The sequence below is a fragment of the Camelina sativa genome, chromosome 16 (assembly GCF_000633955.1).
Source record: "Camelina sativa cultivar DH55 chromosome 16, Cs, whole genome shotgun sequence".
Taxonomy (NCBI): Eukaryota; Viridiplantae; Streptophyta; class Magnoliopsida; order Brassicales; family Brassicaceae; genus Camelina; species Camelina sativa.
Genome location: NC_025700.1, coordinates 10,851,149 through 10,872,845, shown reverse-complemented (window position 1 = coordinate 10,872,845; position 21,697 = coordinate 10,851,149). Strand labels below are relative to the sequence as shown.

The window sequence follows — 21,697 nt, the reverse complement described above, 5'->3', positions numbered from 1 at the left end:
ATCTATATTTTAGTCTTTCAAATGTTTAAATTCTATGTTTTCCTTTCCATTTCATCATATTTTTCAAATTAATTTATTTTAGTTTTATGATTCTGCTGAAAATACATATATAGTTTTTTTTTCTGTATTGTGACATAGTGACATGGTTTTGAATTTCTAATGTAAAGATTTTTTTGTTTTCACCCCATTTCATCATATTTTGCTTCTTTAATTTCCACATAAACTTATTATTTAATTTTAGTGAAAATATACCAGTTTGACACAAATTTGGCAATTAATTTGCTAGATTAACACTCCATCCTATCCAATAACTATAATGACACAATTTTTACTTAAAAAGACTAAAAACCAAAAAACTTTTTAAAAAAAACAAGAAACCAAAAAATTATAGTATTTAATATTTTGATTTGAAAATATGATTAATGAAAAATATAAAATGATTAAAAAATATGATCTTTATTTTTTAATATAATTTATAAAATAAAATATGATTTAAATATAATGTATAAAAATAGTATTCAATTTTTTTAAAAAAAATATTATGATAGAAAGATATGATTTAAAAATATGAAGTTTAAAATTATATAATTTAAATAAGTTTTATAAAAAATATAATGTATGAAATTATAACTAAAAATAATGTATATAAAAATATTAAAATAAGATTTACGAAAATATAATATAATATATAAAAATAAGATTTTTAAAATATGATGCTAAACTTTTTAATATGATTCAAGAAAATTAAAATGTATAAAATATGCTTTAAATATATGAGTGTAAATATATGAGTGTAAAAATATGATTCATAATATGATTTATAAAAAATATAATTAATGAAAATATGACTGAAAAAAATATAACTTAAAACAATTCTGTTGTCTCTATATTTACATTTTACATCAAATATATTTGTTATCAAACACCAGATTTTTGGAAGAAAACAAAAAAACTGTCATAACGTAAACAAATCTTCAATAACATATGGTGTTTACATAGGTGTTTTAGCAATTTTTTAAAAACGATATAAATTTGTTATCAAATAATAGATTTTTGGTTAAATTAAAAAATCTGTTGTAACTTCAAAAAAATCGGTTATCGCTAGAGGTCAACCTAGTAATTATTTCTCTGTAAAAAATCCATCATGTTACAACAGATTTTTAATCAAGAAAATAAATCTGAAATAACTGTGAAAGATAAATTTGCCAGACATTATATCAAATATGTCATATATTGTGAAAATCTGTGTTGTCTTTATAAATAAGTCAGTCTTAAAAAATAAATTTGTCACCAATTATAAATCAATCATAACTGTAGTTAAAAAATCTGTCATCCAAAAGAAGTCTGTCATAAAAAATCGGTCATACAAAAATAATTCGGTTGTGCAAAAACAAATCTGTCATACACAAATAAATCTGTCACGCACAAATAAATCTGTCACAACTAATCTGACAGACTTTTGAAAATATTTTGATTTTTTTAATAAAATTTCTGGAAGAGTAAATTTCACTTTATTTTTTTCCTAACAAAGCAAAAAAATGTATTTTAGGCAAAAAAAAAATAACTCATCTAACCTTCACATTTTATGAGTTACTAAAGTAATTAACCTCTTAATTTGGGTTAATCTAGTTTTTCTCCCTTTATTTTATGATTTTTTTTTGTATTGTGACATGGGACGAATTCATAAAAACCGACACAGTTTTTTTTAGTAGAAGCATACTGTAGGCATTAACTTACTTCCTTCGTTAATAATCTTTTCATGATTGTTTTTCTTTTTTTTTCATTCTAGTCATTTTCTTAGATAGTACACGAAAAAAAAGCCAAAAATAAAAAAGCACAACATTTCAACTCTTTGGTAGAGAAACCAAAAAAACACATGAATGGTGGTGAGTGACAACTGATAAAGAAACGTCAACACAACTTATGCCCAATACATCTCCACTTTCTATCGCATACAGTTTATTTTCAAACTAATCTAAAAAAGCTACTTGCACCTCTTTAAGTGGGATATGACTGTGACAGTAGAGCAAAAGATCAACAACGTTCACAAGTCACAACAAAACAGTTAACAGTGCGAATGTTCTCAAATCCTCTCTCTGGGAAATGAAAATGGAGATATCAGTAGCGTCGGTAACAATTTCAGTAGCTATAGCTGTTGTGTCGTGGTGGGTATGGAGAACTATGAACTGGGTTTGGTTTAAACCTAAGATGCTTGAGAAGACAGGGTCTTGCCGGAACTCCTTACACGCCTCTTGTCGGCGACATGAAGAAGAGTTTTAGCATGATGATGGAGGCTAGATCCAAACCCATCAAAGTAACGAGATGATATCACACCACGTGTTTTGCCTTATCTCTTGCAAATGCTTAAGACTCACGGTAGTTTTTTTTCAATCTGTTAGAACAAAACTATTCAAGAGTATGTGATCTTGAAAAGGTCTCAATTTTTGTTATCTTTATGTGGTTGGAACAGGAAAGACTTTCTTTACATGGCTTGGACCTATACGGCTATACCATTCATCACTATAATGGATCCTGAGCTAATCAAGGAAGTGCTCAACAGAGTTTACGATTTCCCGAAGCTTCGTACGTTCCCTTTTCTCAGATTGATAGAAACTTGACTCGCTAACTATGATGGTGATAAATGGGCGAAACACCTCAGAATCATCAATCCGGCTTTCAACCTTGAGAAAATTAAGGTTTAGGCTTTATTTTCCCTAGTTCCGAAAGCTTTTCTTTATGTGTGTATGAATGTATGTGTTCACTCGGATTTGTGCCTTCTGATTTTATATATAGAATATGGTACCTGCGTTTCACCGGAGCTGCAGCGAGGTTGTTAACGAATGCGATAAGTTAGTTTCCAATAAAGGGTTTCCATGCGAGGTGGATGTTTGGCCTTGGCTTGTGAATATGACTTCAGATGTGATTTCTCAAACTGCTTTTGGTAGCAGCTACAAAGAAGGACATTAGGATATTTGAGCTCCAGGCAGAACTAGCTGAGCTCGTTATACAAGCTTTTCGGAAAGGTTTTATCCTTGGACATAGGTAAAGAAAGATAAATTCTCAACTTGTATGGTTTTCTAATAATCCCTTTACAGCTTGACTCATGGTCTTTTAGTGTTGCAATCTATTAGGTATTATGAACCATATTCTCTGTTTTTTTCTTTTTTGTGTTTGCATAGTTATCTCCCAACAAAGCTTAATAGAAGGATGAAAGCAGCATCTAAAGCAGCTTCTTGAATCAAATATGGGTCAAGCGAAAGGAAATGGATTGATCATTGAGGAAGTGATAGAAGAATGCAAGATGTTCTATTTCGCCGGGCAAGAGACTACTTAAGTACTTTTGGTTTGGACAATGGTTCTGTTAAGCCAACACCAACACTGGCAGGTTCGCACAAGAGAAGAAGTGAAGCAATTTTTCGGCGATAAAGAACCAGATACAGAAGGCCTTAACCAGCTCAAAGTTGTATGTAAAAATCAAATTTAAAACCTATCAGTACTTTTGTTGTATGTTGTTAGTTTTTTGCTGAATGATTTGATCTCTTGCAGATGAAAATGATATTATATGAAGTATTAAGGTTATACATTTCTTCAACAAACCAAGTCATAAAAGAAACCAAAGCAGCTCTAGACTCTAGTAGATCTCCAACTCATACCATTTAACAGCCAACGCCATTCCATCAGCAGATCACCTTAAAGCCTTTGGCTTTGTGTGAAATCTCTATTTCTTCATAGACTCATAACGCATATGCAAAGACCAATAACAATTGCCATGCCTCAAGGATCTTGCTGAACTCAAGCTTGTCTTCGTTCTTGACAGTTGTCAAACACAAGCAAGAAGCAGTTTCAGAGATCTACCACAAACCATAAATGTCAATATGTACAAACTGATATAAAAAAAAAAATTGTACGCGGTCCGGATATAGTTTTGAACCTTCAAAACCATGTGTTCAAGAAGCCTTACTCAATTTGAGGAATGGAATTTGGCGCATCATCTTGAACACATGGTTTTTGAAGGTTCAAAACTGATATATTATAACAAAAACTGACTTTTTACAATTAATTAAGTGAGCAATGGAGAAGAAGATGAAGAAGAGAAAACTTAAATCGTCGATGGTGGCGAAGATAAATTTGTTAGATCAGAAGAGAATAAGAGAGGAAGATAAACGACAGATTAAAAAAAAAAAACATAACTTATTTGTGTCCGTTGGACCTAAAGTTATGAACGGTGGATATTAGAAAAACTGTGATCCTCACATATATGGACCAGCCAATAAAAAGCCAGACTTTTCTTTTTGCATTTTTATCAAATTTGTTGCCTTGTTCTTTTTAAAAACCTAATTTATTTTTTAACATTTGGAATTTATAAATTTATAACAAAAGTTCTTGATATACATACATTATATCTTATACACTTATATTTTTATACTCTAAACCTCAAATTCTTACCTCACGCCCCCAAATACTATAATCCAAACACTTAATAGTTTTTTTTTTTTTTTGTATTTTTTAATAGTTATTAATTCTAATTATATTTTTAGCATGAAACAACAATTTTTTAAATTTCTTTATTGAAATTTATTTCAAAATTTTAAGTAAGTGTTGGTTTTAAAAGTTTAGGATTTATGATTAGAAGTTTAGGGTTTAGGGTTAAAAGTTTTGGTTAAAGTTTGTGTTTGGGGTATAGAGTTTAGGTTTGAAAAAAAATGACTATACTTAAATTTTTTGAAAATTATATCCGTAAATCTAAAAGTTTACTATATTTCTATTGTTTAATTACTAAAAATTATATATTTCAAACCATTTACTCTTACACCCGAAACCTCAAACCCTATATTCTAATTCAAAAATTCACTAACATTTTATTCCTTTTGCATTTTGTAATTGTTTTTTATTCTCGTTTAAATAATAATTTGTTGTATTTTTCTTAATTTATAATTACAAAAATATGAATCACTATACCCTAAGTCATATTTCTTGAACTCTAAATCAAATATCATGATATTTCATTTTTAATTTGTAAATTTTAATTCTACATTGTGAATTGATTATGTTTTTTATACTGATTTTGGAGAATGATACAAAATTAAATTAAACAAAAGCTCTATTTTATTGAGTTTTCAAGATAGAACAATCAAAAGTAAGTTTTCCAATTCAATACAAAAATATAAGCGACATGACGACAGATCACTGGTCTCATTGCCATAATCGATCAAACTAGGAAAGCGACAAAGGAAAAACCATTTGCCGTAACTCTCAAGTGAAAATGGAGGTGACGTTGAACAGAGAACTGGTTCCACGCTCAAACTGACTTCTGCAGTTTCCAAGCTGAAGCAAAGTTTTGTAGTCGGACAAAACAAGCTAAATGAAACAAAACTGGTTCATAGATATAAAATGGTTCATAGATATAAAAGAAAATATTGAACACATATAATTCAGCACCTTATAATCAAAGGTGAACACGACTTGCGACTTATTGAAACGACCTGACCCGTTTTTTTTAATAATAAATAATAATAATATAAATAACTATGAATAGTGGTCTCATATCCACTAGCCACCTAACCACAATCACAAACAACAGCGGAATAACAATACCAATTAAATAACCAACTGAACCAATAATTCAATATTAATTCATATTAGAATAACCAACAACCAATCTAACCATTTCAATGTCAAACAACAGTAAACCAAGGAACCGGCAACCTAATAAGTTCTAAAGACCCAACTCTAACAATCTAGCAATGCCAGACAACATCCAATTGAGTCCCTAAAACATCTTCCTCTTCATTGCCTTGATTCCACGATCACACTTTGCCTTTACCTGCACCACAAACACAAATTGAGATGCATGAGTATTTGATAAATAGTCAGTGAGGCAATCCTCCCATCTATTGGGCTATACACACAAGCAATAAGATCTCTCATGCCACAAACAACAACAATAAAACAAACCAGGAACATGAAAAAGTGACCCGACACGATCCGGTTACTGTTTGAATGGTGTCGACCGATACCAGAAGGTGTCGACCGACACTGGAAATCTGGTGTCGACCAACACCACTTGGGTGTCGACCGACACCTGCTCGACACCCCCGAAACCCTAACGGTGTCGACCGACACTCGCTAAGTTCCCGAGCCGTCCTCGCGTTAGTGTCGACCGACACCACTGTCGAGCAGTGATTTCCTTCGAACAAAACCTCCGAATCTCGCCTCCAAACTTTTCCTCTTCGTCCCACACAATCCCAGGAACGAATCCAAGCCTCAGGAGCTACGAAAAACTCACAAACAACCAAAAACAAACAACCAAATAACACAGAATATCACAGAAACAAAGATCTTAGCTTAAATAAGCCATGGTCATGCACTCACCTTAGCCAACAAAGAGATCTAAGCCCAAAGGACGAAGCTACCACCACAGAAACCTTTCCACCACGTTCCTAGCCTTGGATCTTCACTCTCACAGCAAGATCTCTCCAAAAATGCCTTCAAATCTCACAAACTCTCACAAGAACTCTTAGAAATTGTTTTCTCCTCTTTCTCTCAAAAACAACAAACGGCGACCAAGACAAAAATAAAACACGACCTAGGTCGTTTTCCCACATAAATATCTGGGTTCAATGGTTTTTCCTAAACCAAACCGGTCCAAATCGATAATTAAATCAATCTGGTCGAACCAGAAATAAGTGGTGTCGACCGACACCACATGAGTGTCGATCGACACCCACTCCCAACACGCAGAGTTTTGGTTCGCAGGCGTTACACTTATGTAGTTAATTTTTCAACTGACAGAGAAAAAAAAAGAAAGAAAGAAGGTTATTGGTTAATAATACAAAGAGACTAATTAGAGTAAGACTAATTAGAGTAGAAGAACACACTGAAGTAGAGTTTTGGAGGTAGAGAAATCTGAATCATCTGGTACTTATTCCTAGCAACTCTGCAAATACAAATCAAAAAATAGAAACACATAATCACGTACACATATGAATGCAAAACAGATCTTATCAGATTTGCACAAAAATAAAGGATCATAATTAGATAATTAATAACAACACATTAAGCTTACCATAACCTTCACGGTCTTTGCTTGCTTTGAAATGGACTAGTTGGCTAGAAGGCTCATGTTTGTGAACTGGGAATACATATATTTTTTTTATAATTTCGAATATATTCATTTTTCTAAATAGTTTTCTAAATTAAATATTAAACATTCATAGTTTTCTAAAAACAGCTAGTCGTGTGTTATATTTGATTCAAAATATTCCAGTATTTTAAGAAACTATATTAACTATATATGATACATTCCTATGTTTTATATTTTATGAAACTATATTAATTATAAATAATAAATTCAAATAGTTTAGGAAACTATATTAATGATCTTTCTACCAAAAAAACTATATTAATGATCTAAGAGATTATAAATAATAAATTAACGCATTGGCTATTGTATTCTTCAGAAAATTTTAAAAATAATAAATTCAATCATTCCTTTTTCCTGACGGCCAAGTAGTCACCCTAATAATAAGTCCACTAAAAAAATAAAAAAAAAACTAGCCAAAAAAAAGGCGTAAAACTATTGGATTGAAATTTCAGACAAAATTTTTTAATATTTAATTTTAGATACAAACTAATGATTTTCCCCTTAAATTTAATAAGAACATACAGTCACTATAAAAAATAAATTACGTACAGCCAATAAAATTACAAAATATACATGCCTACTAGGAGATATTCGGTGCTTAAAGCACGAGTCAACATTTTTTTAAAAATTTCTAATATAATAATACAAATTATTGTTATATTTATTTTTTAAAATTATTTTGTTTGACATAATATTTATTTTAAATTGTTCTATAAATCTATTAGTGTTTTTGAATAATAATTATTTTAGAATATTATAGTATTTTATTTTTGACGTATATTACAGTTTTATATTGTTTGTTTGCTGTATTTGCATCATTATTTTGTGAAATATGAAGTAGTAATTTTAATATTATAATTGTGAAAAAATAAAATTATTAATTTATCATCTATATAAATTCAGTTTTACCAACCCGCCAATGTGGAAATTAAAATACACATTTTTTATAGATTGAATAATATATCTTCGTTTTAAAAAATTCGAATCACAACATATGCAGAAAAAATTATGCATTTTATTAATCATAAGTATTATATGAAAATTCCAAACAATTTGTAAATAAAAGAAAATAAAGATGACAAGAGAATCATAATTTGAAATCTCAGCAAATCTTCGAAATTTGGTTATTAAAAATAATTATATTGTATACTTGGATATAAAATAGATTTTGAAATTCTGATTGTCAGCGTTTTTTATTTTTTACTTAATTATTTTTATTTAATTAATTAACTAAGCTTAATTAAGTTTCTATAATGGCAATTGAATGTAATTTTTACACATTTTAAGGTTAGTTTCATATTTGTATTTCTCAATTAATTTAGTAGGATGTTCTCTCATTATTATAACTTATTTTAATCATTTCCAGGCCAACCGCTAATCCAAGTCTTAAAGTATTCATAAACCAAAATGAAACTGAACCAAAAACAAAAATGACAAAAATTTGGGTTACTGATGTTATACTATATAAATATATTTACACATACTAAATAAATAATTCTAATTCTTGACAGGTTTTACTACAGGTCAAAATACATTTAATTTTCTCGAATAAATCTTACTATTTTCAATTGAACTAGCATAAGTTAAAAATAAAATAAAAATAAAAATACATAAAATAGGTTCTATAACAGTTAAAAATATTAAAACAAAAAAACATAATATATATAGGTGAACCATATATAAAATAATAAGAATAAAGAAATCAATTAATTTTGTAATATTTTTATTATAACATATGATATAGAAATATACTATGAATTATATTTATGTTTATTTTATACGGGAGTTCAAGAATTTATGTTTTTGTCTGTTCCCCTCCCGTTTTCAATCATAAATATAAATTTGTCCCATATCCGGAATGTCCCATATTGGAAATGCTTTTTGTTACGCAACAAAAATTTGAGAACGAGTGTAGGACATAATGGAAAATGACAAAACGGAAAGAGAGTTACGTCCGCCCCTAAATATTTGTATTTGTCATAAACGGGTTTTCATCGTTGTTAGCGGTTATATATCCAATTTGATAGTTCACAAATTTAATAGAATCTAACCAATTATTTATTTGAATTAGTTTGTTGCCAGTCCAACTGTTATGTCGTTCCAAATTTTAAAATACTGGTGAAACCATTATTATTTCAAATTTTCAAAGCTTAATAAACCAAACCAAAAATCAAACTAAAATCTCAATTAGTATGAGTTTGACTATATATATATATATATATATAAATTGTTTATAAACATAACCCCGGAGGTATGTGTGGATCCGTAACTAGTATTCAAATTAAAACAATCTAACATTTAATTATATGATTCATTATTTTTAGCTGTACCCATTCAAAATTTTCAAAATAGCTGAATATATTACACATATGTAAAATATATTATTTTAAAAAGGAAATATAGATATTTTCCGTTCATGTTAAAGATTTTTCTGACAAATGTGCCCAAAAAAAATTAATGAGTAAATCATAACATTGAATTGTAAGAAAAAAATATGGGGGTTTTAATGACTAAAACTTTCTACGGTGAAAGTTCGTCTAACGCATCATCCTAAAATTCTTTTAAAAAGAGGGTTTTTATTTACTCTCTACCACACTCTCATACCGAAGAAAAATAAAACAATTTTTCAACCATTTCTCATTTGTAGTTTTCCTGTTCTCTTTTTGTCTCCGGCTCCTTATTTTGTAATCTAAATCTATTTTCTCGGTCTGTGAAGGTACTTTACTCATTCAATTTGTTGTTTCAATATTTTATTGTTTTATATACAGCTTATGTTGATGATTATATATATGCATTTTAATTTTCTGTTTAAGCTGTGAATTTGTTTTGTTTATTTACTTGATTAATGTGTTGTCAAAATGATACTCCCTCCGTTTCATAATATAGAATGTTTTAGAGATATCTTTTGTTTCATAATATAGGATGTTTTCATGTTTCTATGCAACTTTTTGATTAAGTTAATATTATTTATTATGCAGTATTATTTTTGATTGGTTGAAATTTTAAAAAGTAAACACTTCTTAATCTGCGTGCTTTTGTTAAAACATCCTATATTTTGAAACGGAGGGAGTATATAATTTTTTTTTATGTTATTTCTTTTTGTTCTTGTTAGTGTCAGAATTGAGATTTACCTTATTTCCTTGAGAGATTAAAAAAAAGTTTAAAAATGTTGGTATTTGTGTCTTTGTTTCAATAGCATATATATATCATCGAGTTTTTACATTTTTGATTATTATGTTACGGTTCCATACTTCTTACGAAAGTTTTGCGTTTATAGATCGGTTAAGGAGCAGGAAGGGTGGTTGGTGTTGTGTAGGTTCCATCCTCACAAGGTTCTTGTTTTCTAGACTATCTAGTCTGAATTCTATCATTATCACAGGAATTTAATAGTTATGATTATATATTTTTTTCTAGAATTGACAACTATTTTTAATATCTTATTAGATAAAGTCCATCATAGTATACATTCTTAGTATTATCATACGGGTCGTTTCTACCTTGGATGACTCTAACATCATTTCCTTTCATTCTATATGTATATGTGCAAGGTTCCCTCTTTTCATAGTTTGATCACGAGGTAAACTGATACACAGAGTTTTAAACCCTATTTTCCTACTGCAAGTGCACAACAAAGAAGCAGTACTTAGGGGTCGAATCCCACGAAGACCAAGTTTTACTCTATGGTTCTATTGGTTCAATTTCAAGCTAAGACAATTCAAAGTTGGGTTTGGTTGGTAACAGTAACGCGATTAAAACGGTATAAAAGGCAATAAGCAAAACACTAGATCAGGGGTAATTCTCGGGAATTTCAGAGATAGCAACTAAACAACTATTCAGGGCATAGATTAAGTACCAGTCTAGAACTCAAACATAAATATAAACTGATCCACTGTCGTGGTATCAATAACTCTATCTGATCGATTCTGTGCGGAAACGCGGAGCACGTGCTCAGACATCCGGAGCACATGCTCGGCGGTCCATAAACCCTAAACTGTCGTTTGAGCCCAGAATCGCAGACAAGCATTAAAGAACAGGAATGATAAGTTCACAAATCACCTACACATCAACTTTCGCAGGTCTAGGATAATTTGCCCACTAATGTCTTTTCTAGCAACCTATTACACTTTTGATGAATAGATAAACCTAGAATCATAGATTGGGTGATCAAATCAACCTAAGCATTAAGTCTAACAATAGTGAAGACAATCGATTATATAAAGCCCTATTTGTGTTCTGTTGCTAACCCATGAAACCCCTTTTGAAACCCCTAATCTAGCAAAGAAAACTACTCAGACATAGAGAAATGAATAGCCAACATCGAAGAGAAATTCAATAGCATAAAAATATAAAAATCACAAGGGTTCAGAATCGCTTCTCTAACGTAGCCGCTCTTCCTCTCCCTCACAAAACGTCGCTCTCCCCAAAAACCAAAAGAAAAGGTCCAAAAATCTCTCCCCTAAAACCCTAAGTTAAATAGCATACAAGTAGAGAAAAATAAGGAAAGATTCCAAATTCAAATCTCCCTATTAAAAAAATAATCTCAGCCCTCTTTCTCTCACAAAGGATCGCCTAAAATAAGGGGAATTAGGCAGGGAATCGGCGCCTAGATGCTTGCCATGTGTCGTCATGAAACCGTAGAGTTGGGAGCATGTGCTCGGAAATCGGGAGCATGTGCTCCTGGGTCTAAAATCAGCTTTTCTGCTCCAATTCAACTCCTTTCTGCTCCGATTGCTCATGCTGTTCCAATCCTTGCTTTTAGCTTCCTAGCCTCTTATTATAACCTGAAAAGGACTCAAACAACTACAAAACTATCAAATAAACGGGGTCAAAGTGAGTCAAAACCGTAACATATCATAAACCATTCTTGTCCGTTTCACCATGTCCATAATATATCAACCGATGAAGATCCTTGGTTTCATTATCATATTGTCATGATGTTACCATAGTTGTTGCAAGAGTATATGTTGAGCCATCTTTAGCCGTCATATAATCAATGCCGACAACCGTATGCTTGTGAAGCCCAATTAAGCATATTTCACCCCAATAATAGAAAATATCACCTACCTGTAGTCCATCAACTGGACTAGTCCTCATTTTCATATTAGTTTGGACCCCTCATAAATTTGCAATTGGCTTTCGCGGTTGTAAGGATGCCTTTCGAGAGTTTTAGTCGGCATAATCTTTCTCTAACCACATCAAGCCGCATCAAAACCGAGTCCACTATCTCATAGTATCCGGTTTCTCCCTGCTTCAGTTATCCTTGAATCAAAAATTTTAACATCTGCAACCATTATGCGGTTGTAGGACAGAAAATGCCAATAGCAGAACAATTGAAAACGTTAAAATTGTTGATTCAAGAATAACTTGAACAGAGAGAGAACCCAAAAACCATGAGATAGTAGAGTCGGTTTTTATGGGGTTTGATCTGGTTTAAGGAAGATTATGCCAACTAAAACTCCCGAAGGACATCACTTCAACTGCGGACGCTAATTGCAGGTTTATGGGGGTCAAAACTACTATGAAAAGAGGACTTGTACAGTTCCTAGCGTACAAGTAGGCGATATATTCTATTAATGAGGTGAAATGTGCTAAGTCGGGCTTCACAAACATACGGTCACTGACATTGATTATATGACAACTAAAGATGGCTCAACAGATACTCTTGCAACAAGTATGGTAACATCATCATATTATGATAATGAAAGTGAGGATCTTCAGTGGTTGATATATTCTGGACATGGCAGAATGGACAAAAACGGTTTCTATGTGATCAAACTATGAAAAGAGGGAACCCTGCACTAGATAAAAGCAAAATGAAAGGGAATGACGTTAGAGTCATCCGAGACAAAAACGACCTATGTGATAATATTAAAAAGGTATACATCTACAATGAACATTGTCTAATAAGATATTAAAAATAGTAGTAACTTCCACAAGAAATATAATTATAAATTAAGTTTCTGTGAAAGTAATAGAATTCAGACTAGATAGTCTAGGCAAAATTTTCCATGTGAGGTGCATAGTAGCTAGCTTGGAGGGACTTGAAGGTGGTCATGTTTTTTAGAAAGACTTTGGAGCAAACATTTATATATGCTACAAAAATGTTAGTAATTGATGTTGCTCGCTCGAGGTGACTTGCGATCATTCATATTTTTCAAGCATATTTTTTATTTAATTAAGGGTTGTGTTATTGGTTTTTTATTTAAATAAAGTTTTAATGATTTTAAATGTTACGTAGAATATGTTGTTATTCAATTATGATTTTGTTAAATCCTTTTAAAGTTTGGTATGTTTGTAAAAAGTCATTTAATCTTAATAAATCTTTTTAAAATTTAGTGTTATTGGATTCAGAATTTTATAAAGTCAATAAAAGTTTTGTGTTATTCAACTAAAACAAAAGAATGAGTGTATATTGAAACCTTGTTTTGTAGCATGCTCGAGTTTTTAGCACTTCTATGGTAGCTGGAGGAATAAAAGGAGGAAGATTGTGTGAAAGGAACTAAGGAAGATACAAACAGAGAAACAGTAATCCAATTTCGTAAAGAGAATTTAATTACCTGTTGTTCTGTAGTATAAATACTTAAAGCCTAGCTAAAAATAGAAGATTTAAAGGCGTCGATGATGATGATGATTCAGTGTCCTTAATTACATCTCTCAGCCGTATACGATCTCCTTCCGGGTCCAAGTTTTAAAATTATCCATCCATCGACAACGCAGCTCAATCAAACATACATATATCTTAATATCATCCATAGAAGAAACATGAGAGTTCGGATATTCCTTACACCTTCCCACACGCGCGCCGATGCCATTCCATATATGGACGAATTTAATAGTCTATATAGTCACTAAAAACTGAAAGAAAGTTTCGTTGGAAACTAAGCCATACCAAACCATTAGTAAAATATATATATCAAGATTTGATAGGATCGTATTCTCCAGGTTAAGCCTTCTCAAGATTGAGATGATGCAAAGGCATATTCGTTGCCGCTGGCTGCTCTTCTTTCTTCTTAGTAATATGATGTTCAATATGTACATGATCATCACATGTATTACGACGGTATGTGTACTCATCGTCGTCTTCACCCACCAACAGCTACAGTGGCTCCAACGGCAATGGAAAGGAGATTCTCCATTTTCTGTGTCATCGTCTTGACTGTCTTCGCTGCCACATCTCTATTTTTCCCGACCAAGTCCTTCACCATCGCCGTGCTGCCGTTACAATTACAAACCATGATATCATAGTTCACTTTTCGTTAATTCCTTGTGGTCCAAGGCAGCGATCTGGAGAGAGGCTACAACGTTCACGTATGCGTCTCTTGACGCCTTTGCCGCTTTTTCAGAATTCTTCAGGTGTGTGGTGTTTCCATGACGAAAATATTCTAGTGTTGATGATCGTAAACGGTTTATCAAACCAACCGGTATACATAAACGAAAGTGATAATAGAAATTAAGAAATCCAAGATTGAAATTAAAAAAGAATAATAGTGCTACTTCACCCTTCATATATAAAGAATGTATAGAGCAGTAGAGAAACAAAAATTCAGTAAAATTGACTAAAGGATTTACATTTTCAAGTGTTAAAAGTTCTATTATACTTTTTCAACCTTTAAAATTTCATGTGGGAACATATATGAAACACTCTAACCCATCCTTATTTTTTATTAGTAAAGTGAAAAAAAAGTTTTTTTTTTTAACAATTCTACCACATTTTAAAACTAAACTCATTAGTTCTACCACATTTGCTAACTCGTTTTATGAAATACCATAAGCAGAACAGAAAATACTAAAATAACCCTAGTCATTTTCTTCTTTTTATCAAAACAAAAATAAAGTTTTTTGTTTTTGTTTTGCTGCCTTGTCTTTTCAGTTTTATCATCTTTTTCTTCTTCCATTAATTCTCTCTCTATTTCCACCAAACACTTATCTCATTTTTTTTCTTTTCTCATCTCTTTCTTCTTCTATTAATTATCTCCACATCTCTCCAAATTCACAAAATCAAAACACAAAAACTTCTTTTTATGTCTAATGTTTCCAACTTTTCTTTCTAAAAATCTCTTTTTTTTCTCTATTGTCGACTCTTTCAGAAACTCACCTATGTTTTTTTCTTAAAGCATTCACCACCCTAGAGCTATTAATTTGGTGGAAAAATTAAACACACGAGGTTTCCACTGTTGTAACATCCGCGAACCAATTATTGGCTTTTTGGTATGGGTGTCGATCGACACCAAGGTGGTGTCAGTCGACACCAACATCTTCTAGTTCGACCAGATTGATTTTTAATGATCGATTTAGTCCGGTTTGGGTTAAGAAAACCAATGGACCGAGATATATAAGTGAGAGGACGACCTAGGTCGTCGTTTTGTGGTGTGTTTGTGGTTCTATGATTCTTTGATGTTTGGTTATAGGATTTTGGTTATACTTGATTAATGGTTATTTATCTATTGGATATTTATTGGTTTAATGCTATGGTTTAAGTTATCCGCGGTTGTGTGTTTGTGGTTAGGTGACTAGTGGGTATGGGACCATTAGTTGTAGAGTATTTATTATTATTTGTTATTTATATAAAAAAACGGGCCGGGTCGTTTCAACTGTTAATCTTGTGATGGACAAGTTATTCTACAAAGATAATAATTTATTTACTCGATAGACCAGTTTTACACTTGTCCAAAATCATCACTTGTCCACTATTAATTATATCATGTACTACATGTTTCATAAAAAAAATTCATAGACAACATAATTGACAAATGGACAAGTACTTTAAGCTAATAGACAAGTTTAAACTCCTCAACTTGTCTATGGGAAAAACCTTGCCCACATAACTAATTTTCTCTACAGACTTATGCTACTCTACCTACCATATCTCTAAACCAAAAAAACATATAGATATATTTGTAAACTCTACGTAGCCTTCAGGTAAATTTAATTTAATTGAATTTAATCTACACCACTATGGGTCTCATTTGTCTGTCTAGTGGAAACAATTAATGCACGTCTGTGTTGTCAAAATATCAAATATATATATTGACATAATTGATCGACAACAACTCATAACTTCAAGGATATTTTTGTCTTTTTAAGTAGTATTTGTTGTTGGGTAAGCTTCTAGAAGATTCAGCCTAAGATTTCCTTAACCAAGTTGGGTTAAGAGAAAAGGAAAAGTTCTATTTAGGATTAGGAAAAGAGTAGTTTTCCATTACCAAAATAGGAATAGGAAGCTAAGTTGAGTTCCCTATAAATATGTTTGATAGGTTGTATCAAACGACAATGAAACACAAAGAGAGTTTGTGAGTTGTTTAGTCTTGAGAGATTTTCTAAACATTCAATAAAGAGAGTTATTCTTTATACAAACTAAGTGTGTTTAAGAAAATTTATTTGGTATCAGAGCGTTAGGTTATTCACGAACCTGGAACCTGTGACCTGTGAAGAACCGAGACGAAGATCATACGAACGTACAGCCGTCGTCCCCGAGTTATGGCAGACGAAAGCTCAGCACGTCTGAAGGAGTTTACTCCACCATCAATTCAATGCCCATGCTAACTCCCTCTAACTACACGGTGTGGTCAATGCGGATGAAAATCTTGTTGACGATCTACCATGTATGAGAAGAAATCGAACCAGGATCAGCGGATCCTGATCTAAACAATATCGCGACAGGATTATTGTTTCAAGCTATCCCGGAGGCTCTTATCTTACAAGTCGGTGAACAAGACTCTCCTAAAGGGATATGGAATGCCATCCAATCTCGTCATCATGGTGTAAATCGTGTCAAGGAAGCAAAGCTTCAGACTATTATGTCTGAATTTGAGAGAATCAAGATGAAAGATTCAGACACAATAGATAGCTTTTCAAGCAAGCTATCGGAGATTGCATGAAAAGCAAAACTTGTGAAGAAGTTTCTCAATAGTCTACCAAGGAACAAGTTCGTTTAAATTATAGCATCTCTTTAACAAATTTTGGATTTACAGAAAACAAGCTTCTTGGAGATCATAGGGAGACTCAAGGCCTATGAAGAACGGATTCTGAATGAGGAAGATCACGAAGATACTCAGGGGAACTCATTGGGAGTGATTCAAGAGTTCAAAGCTAGTATGGAGTCTAAGTTCGAGATGTCAGACTTAGGACTACTTACTTACTACCTTGGCATTGAAGTACATCAAGGAAAGGATGGCATCGGGTTAAAACAAGAAGCATATGCACGAAGGATTCTCAAGGAAGCAGGATTAGATCAATATAATCTCACACATATTCCAATGGAGTTTGGATTACAACTGTCTAAGACACAAGGGGAACCAGTAGAAGACGCTACCATGTATCGCCGGAGGATCGACTACTTAAGGTATCTCCTACACACAAGACCAAATCTAACTTTATCAGTTGGAGTAGTGAGTAGATACATGCAAGATCCAAGAGAGTCACATGTGGCAGCATTGAAGAAAATGTTGAGATATTTGCAAGGAACACTATGGTGTGGTCTAGTATTCAAGCGTGGAGGATCAAAAACGATAGTTGGCTACAGTGACAGCAGTCGTAACACGGATCCTGATGATGGGAAGAGCACGGCGGGCCATATGTTCTATCTAGGAGAAACACCAATTACATGGTGCTCACAAAAGCTGAGAACAATTACATTATCTAGTTGTGAAGCCGAGTTCATGGCTGCAACATAAGCAGCAAAACAAGCTATATGGCTACAAGACTTGGTGAGTGAAGTTATGGGAAATAATTGTAAGAAGACAACCATATACATTGACAACAAGTCAGCCATAGAGCTCTCTAAGAATCCCGTTTTCCACGGAAGGAGAAGACACATCAACAAGCGTTATCACTTCATCCGAGAGCGTGTTGAAAGTGAGCAAATTGAAGTGGAGTTTGTACAGGGAGAAGATCAGTGTGCAGACATACTAACAAAATCCCTAGCAAGGATTCAGTTGAAGACAATGAGGATTTTGATTGGCGTTCAAGACCTCACGAAGAAGGACTCGAAGCTTAAGGGGGTGATTGTTGGGTAAGCTTCTAGAAGATTCAGCCTAAGATTTCCTTAACCAAGTTGGGTTAAGAGAAAAGGAAAAGTTCTATTTAGGATTAGGAAAAGAGTAGTTTTCCATTACCAAAATAGGAATAGGAAGCTAAGTTGAGTTCCCTATAAATATGTTTGATAGGTTGTATCAAACAACATTGAAACACAAAGAGAGTTTGTGAGTTGTTTAGTTTTGAGAGATTTTCTAAACTTTCAATAAAGAGAGTTATTTTTTATACAAACTAAGTGTGTTTAAGAAACTTTATTTGTGGTAGGGGAGAAAAGGAGTTTTAAAATGCGGTAAAATTGAAAAGTTTGTTAGCAAATGTGGTACTCTCTCCAAATGTGGCATATATATTGTTACTAGCCAGCTTTTCCTTTTGATGTTACTATTATTCAGAGAAATATATGGAACGTATAAATATTAAAAAGTAATAACTATGCAACCTTGACTCATATTTTATAATCTTACTAATTTGTATTAACTATTAAGCATGTGTCCAATCATGTTCACATGTAGAAGTTTGGAAATGAGAAAAAAAAATTCTGGGTAAAGTTTTCAGTTTAAAGAAAAACTTCATTAGATACATATCTATATGGTGAACAAGTTACATGCAACAAGCTTTTCACTGCAGAGAAAGCTTTTATGTATATAATATGGTACCAGCGTTTCACCATAGCTGCAGTGAGGTTGTTGACAAATGGGATAAGTTAATTTCCAATAAAGGGTTTCCTTGCGAGGTGGATGTTTGGCCTTGGCTTGTGAATATGACTTCAGATGTGATCTCTGGAACTGCTTTTGGTAGCAGCTACAAAGAAGGACATAGGATATTTGAGCTCCAGGCAGAACTAGCTGAGCTCGTTATACAAGCTACAAAGAAGGACATATATAGGTAAAGAAAGATAAATTCTCAACTTTTATGGTTTTCGAATAATCCCTTTAGAGCTTGACTCATGGTCTTTTAGTGTTGCAATCTATTAGGTATTATGATCCATATTCTCTAATTTTTTTTTTTGTGTTTGCATAGTTATCTCCCAACAAAGCTTAATAGAAGGATGAAAGCAGCATCTAGAGAGACCCAAGTTATACTGAGAGGGATCGTTAACAAAAGGATAAGGGGGGAGAGAAGAAGGGGAAGCACCAAACGAGGATCTGTTGGGTATACTTCTTGAGTCAAATATGGGTCAAGCAAAAGGAAATGGATTGAGCATTGAGGAAGTGATAGAAGAGTGCAAGATGTTCTATTTCGCCGGGCAAGAGACGACTTCATTACTTTTGGTTTGGACAATGGTTCTGTTAAGCCAACACCAAGACTGGCAGGTTCGTGCAAGAGAAGAAGTGAAGCAATTTTTCGGCGATAAAGAACCAGATACAGAAGGCCTTAACCAGCTCAAAGTTGTATGTAAAATCAACTTAAGAACCTAGCAGTACTTTTTTTGTGTGTTGTTATTTTTTTGCTGAATGATTTGATCCCTTGCTGATGAAAATGATATTATATGAAGTATTCAGGCTATATCCTCCAGTAGTTCAGCTGATGCGAGCTACTGACAAAGAGATGAAGCTAGGAGACTTGACACTACCAGCTGGGGTTCAGATTAATCTACCTATTATGCTAATCCAACGGGACACCGAACTGTGGGGCAACGATGCAGCAGAGTTCAAGCCCGAGAGGTTCAAAGACGGTCTTTCAAAGGCAACAAAATGCCAAGTATCCTTCTTTGCCTTTGCGTGGGGACCAAGGATATGCATCGGCCAGCATTTTGCCCTATTGGAGGATGGCAATGGCTTTGATTCTACAGAGATTCTCCTTCGAGCTTTCTCCTTCCTATGTTCATGCACCTTACGAAGCCATGACCATTCGCCCACAATTTGGTGCTCCTCTTATCATTCAGAAGCTATAATTCTATAACGCAATGTGTTGTTGTCAAATAAACAATAATTAATATACACTGATAAAACTAGTCCATGTCATGATAAAAAAACTCACCTTATCTATAATTAATATATATTCGATAAGGTAAAGACAATGCTCACCCATCGTCTTTTAGACTATATTCAAATCTCATGGGGTTTGAACCTTTGTAGTTTGTACAAGTCAACACTGAATATATCGTCCTTATATTCATGATTAGTTATAGCAACGGAGATGAAGAAATTTCACTTCAACGTTGTATTTGTTAGGTAATCTATTTTCTTTTGAATCCTAGCTAATATACAATCAATGTATATAATATGCAAAGTACAGATGATCTTTTACATTTTAATATGGTAATACACGTTTTATTATACGTACGTGTACATGACAATTTTGTCGCGAACGTGTTTTATTGATTTTGTCTTGTATTCGAATTTTCTTTAGAGATAATTTGTTTCTTATAATTAGTGTCTTTTATATCCTATCTTATATATAGAAGCTGTCTAAAGAAAACTTGGTTTTGCAGAGAGATGGTGTCAGTGTGATGAAGTGTATCAACTTATATGGTTTCAGATCTTGTGAAGCTAGGAACTAGAAAAATGGAATGACGAAGAGCTGCACAAAGTCATCCACCCTGAAGATCAATCTCTTATACAAAATTTCGAAATCCTGCTATCTCTCCAGCAAGCAGCAAACCAGAATTGGTTGGAGAATCTGGAAAGCGCGTAATGATCTAATCTTCAACAACAACACATGGAGCATACTTGACATAATTCACCAAACTCTCTCCTAGACTACCTAATGTGGAAAACATCAAAATGCCCATCTCACCCCTCAAGATTTGAAATGGAACAATCCAAACACGGTTTCTAAATCTTTTGGCCAAGTAGTAAGTCCCTCTCATATGACTCCTTATCGCTGTTGTACAGATGCCTCTTGGATAAGCCCCAATCATAAAACAGGAATTGGTTCGACGCTTGATGATTCACAAGGAAACTACATTGTTAAGGGATCATCTTCTATAATCTATAGAACCTACCAACTCAGTACTGGAGGCTGAACCCATAGACTAAAAGAGGCGATAATCCAAATGAAGACACACTGAACTATCAGAATGTCACATATTGTGGTGATTCACAAATCCTCTATAAGTACTTGGAATCTGAAACTCCACCTAGAAGACACTTACCTCTAGGTCCTATAGATAGACAGGGACATCTACAATATATCCTTATAATGGTGAATGGTGTCCACAGTTTCAAGTTAATACCCACGACAGCAAATAGCTTGGCGGATACCTTAGCTAAGGAAGCAAGACAAAAAAAAGTCCTCTTATGGTTGGGTTCTATAAATGTATGTTATGTATAACTGATAAACTCCTTTGTATTCTAATTACTTACTGGAATGGAATTTTTTGCCGACAAAAAAAAAACTTATTTAGTAATCATGCCTTTATCCTTGTAAATTCTGATCCGGCTCAACATGTTAGGTATTTGGAGTACAATGATAATTTAAAGATATGAGCGTAATATATTAAGAGAGTGATGAACATCATATTATTACATATATCATATTGCGATGTGCATATCCATAATCAGCTTAAACGAGAGAGAT

The 21,697-nt window shown here is 32.8% G+C and overlaps 1 pseudogene; it reads left to right on the top strand.

Annotated features, from left to right (window-relative positions):
* Positions 1,982–20,069, top strand: LOC104750324 (annotated as a pseudogene).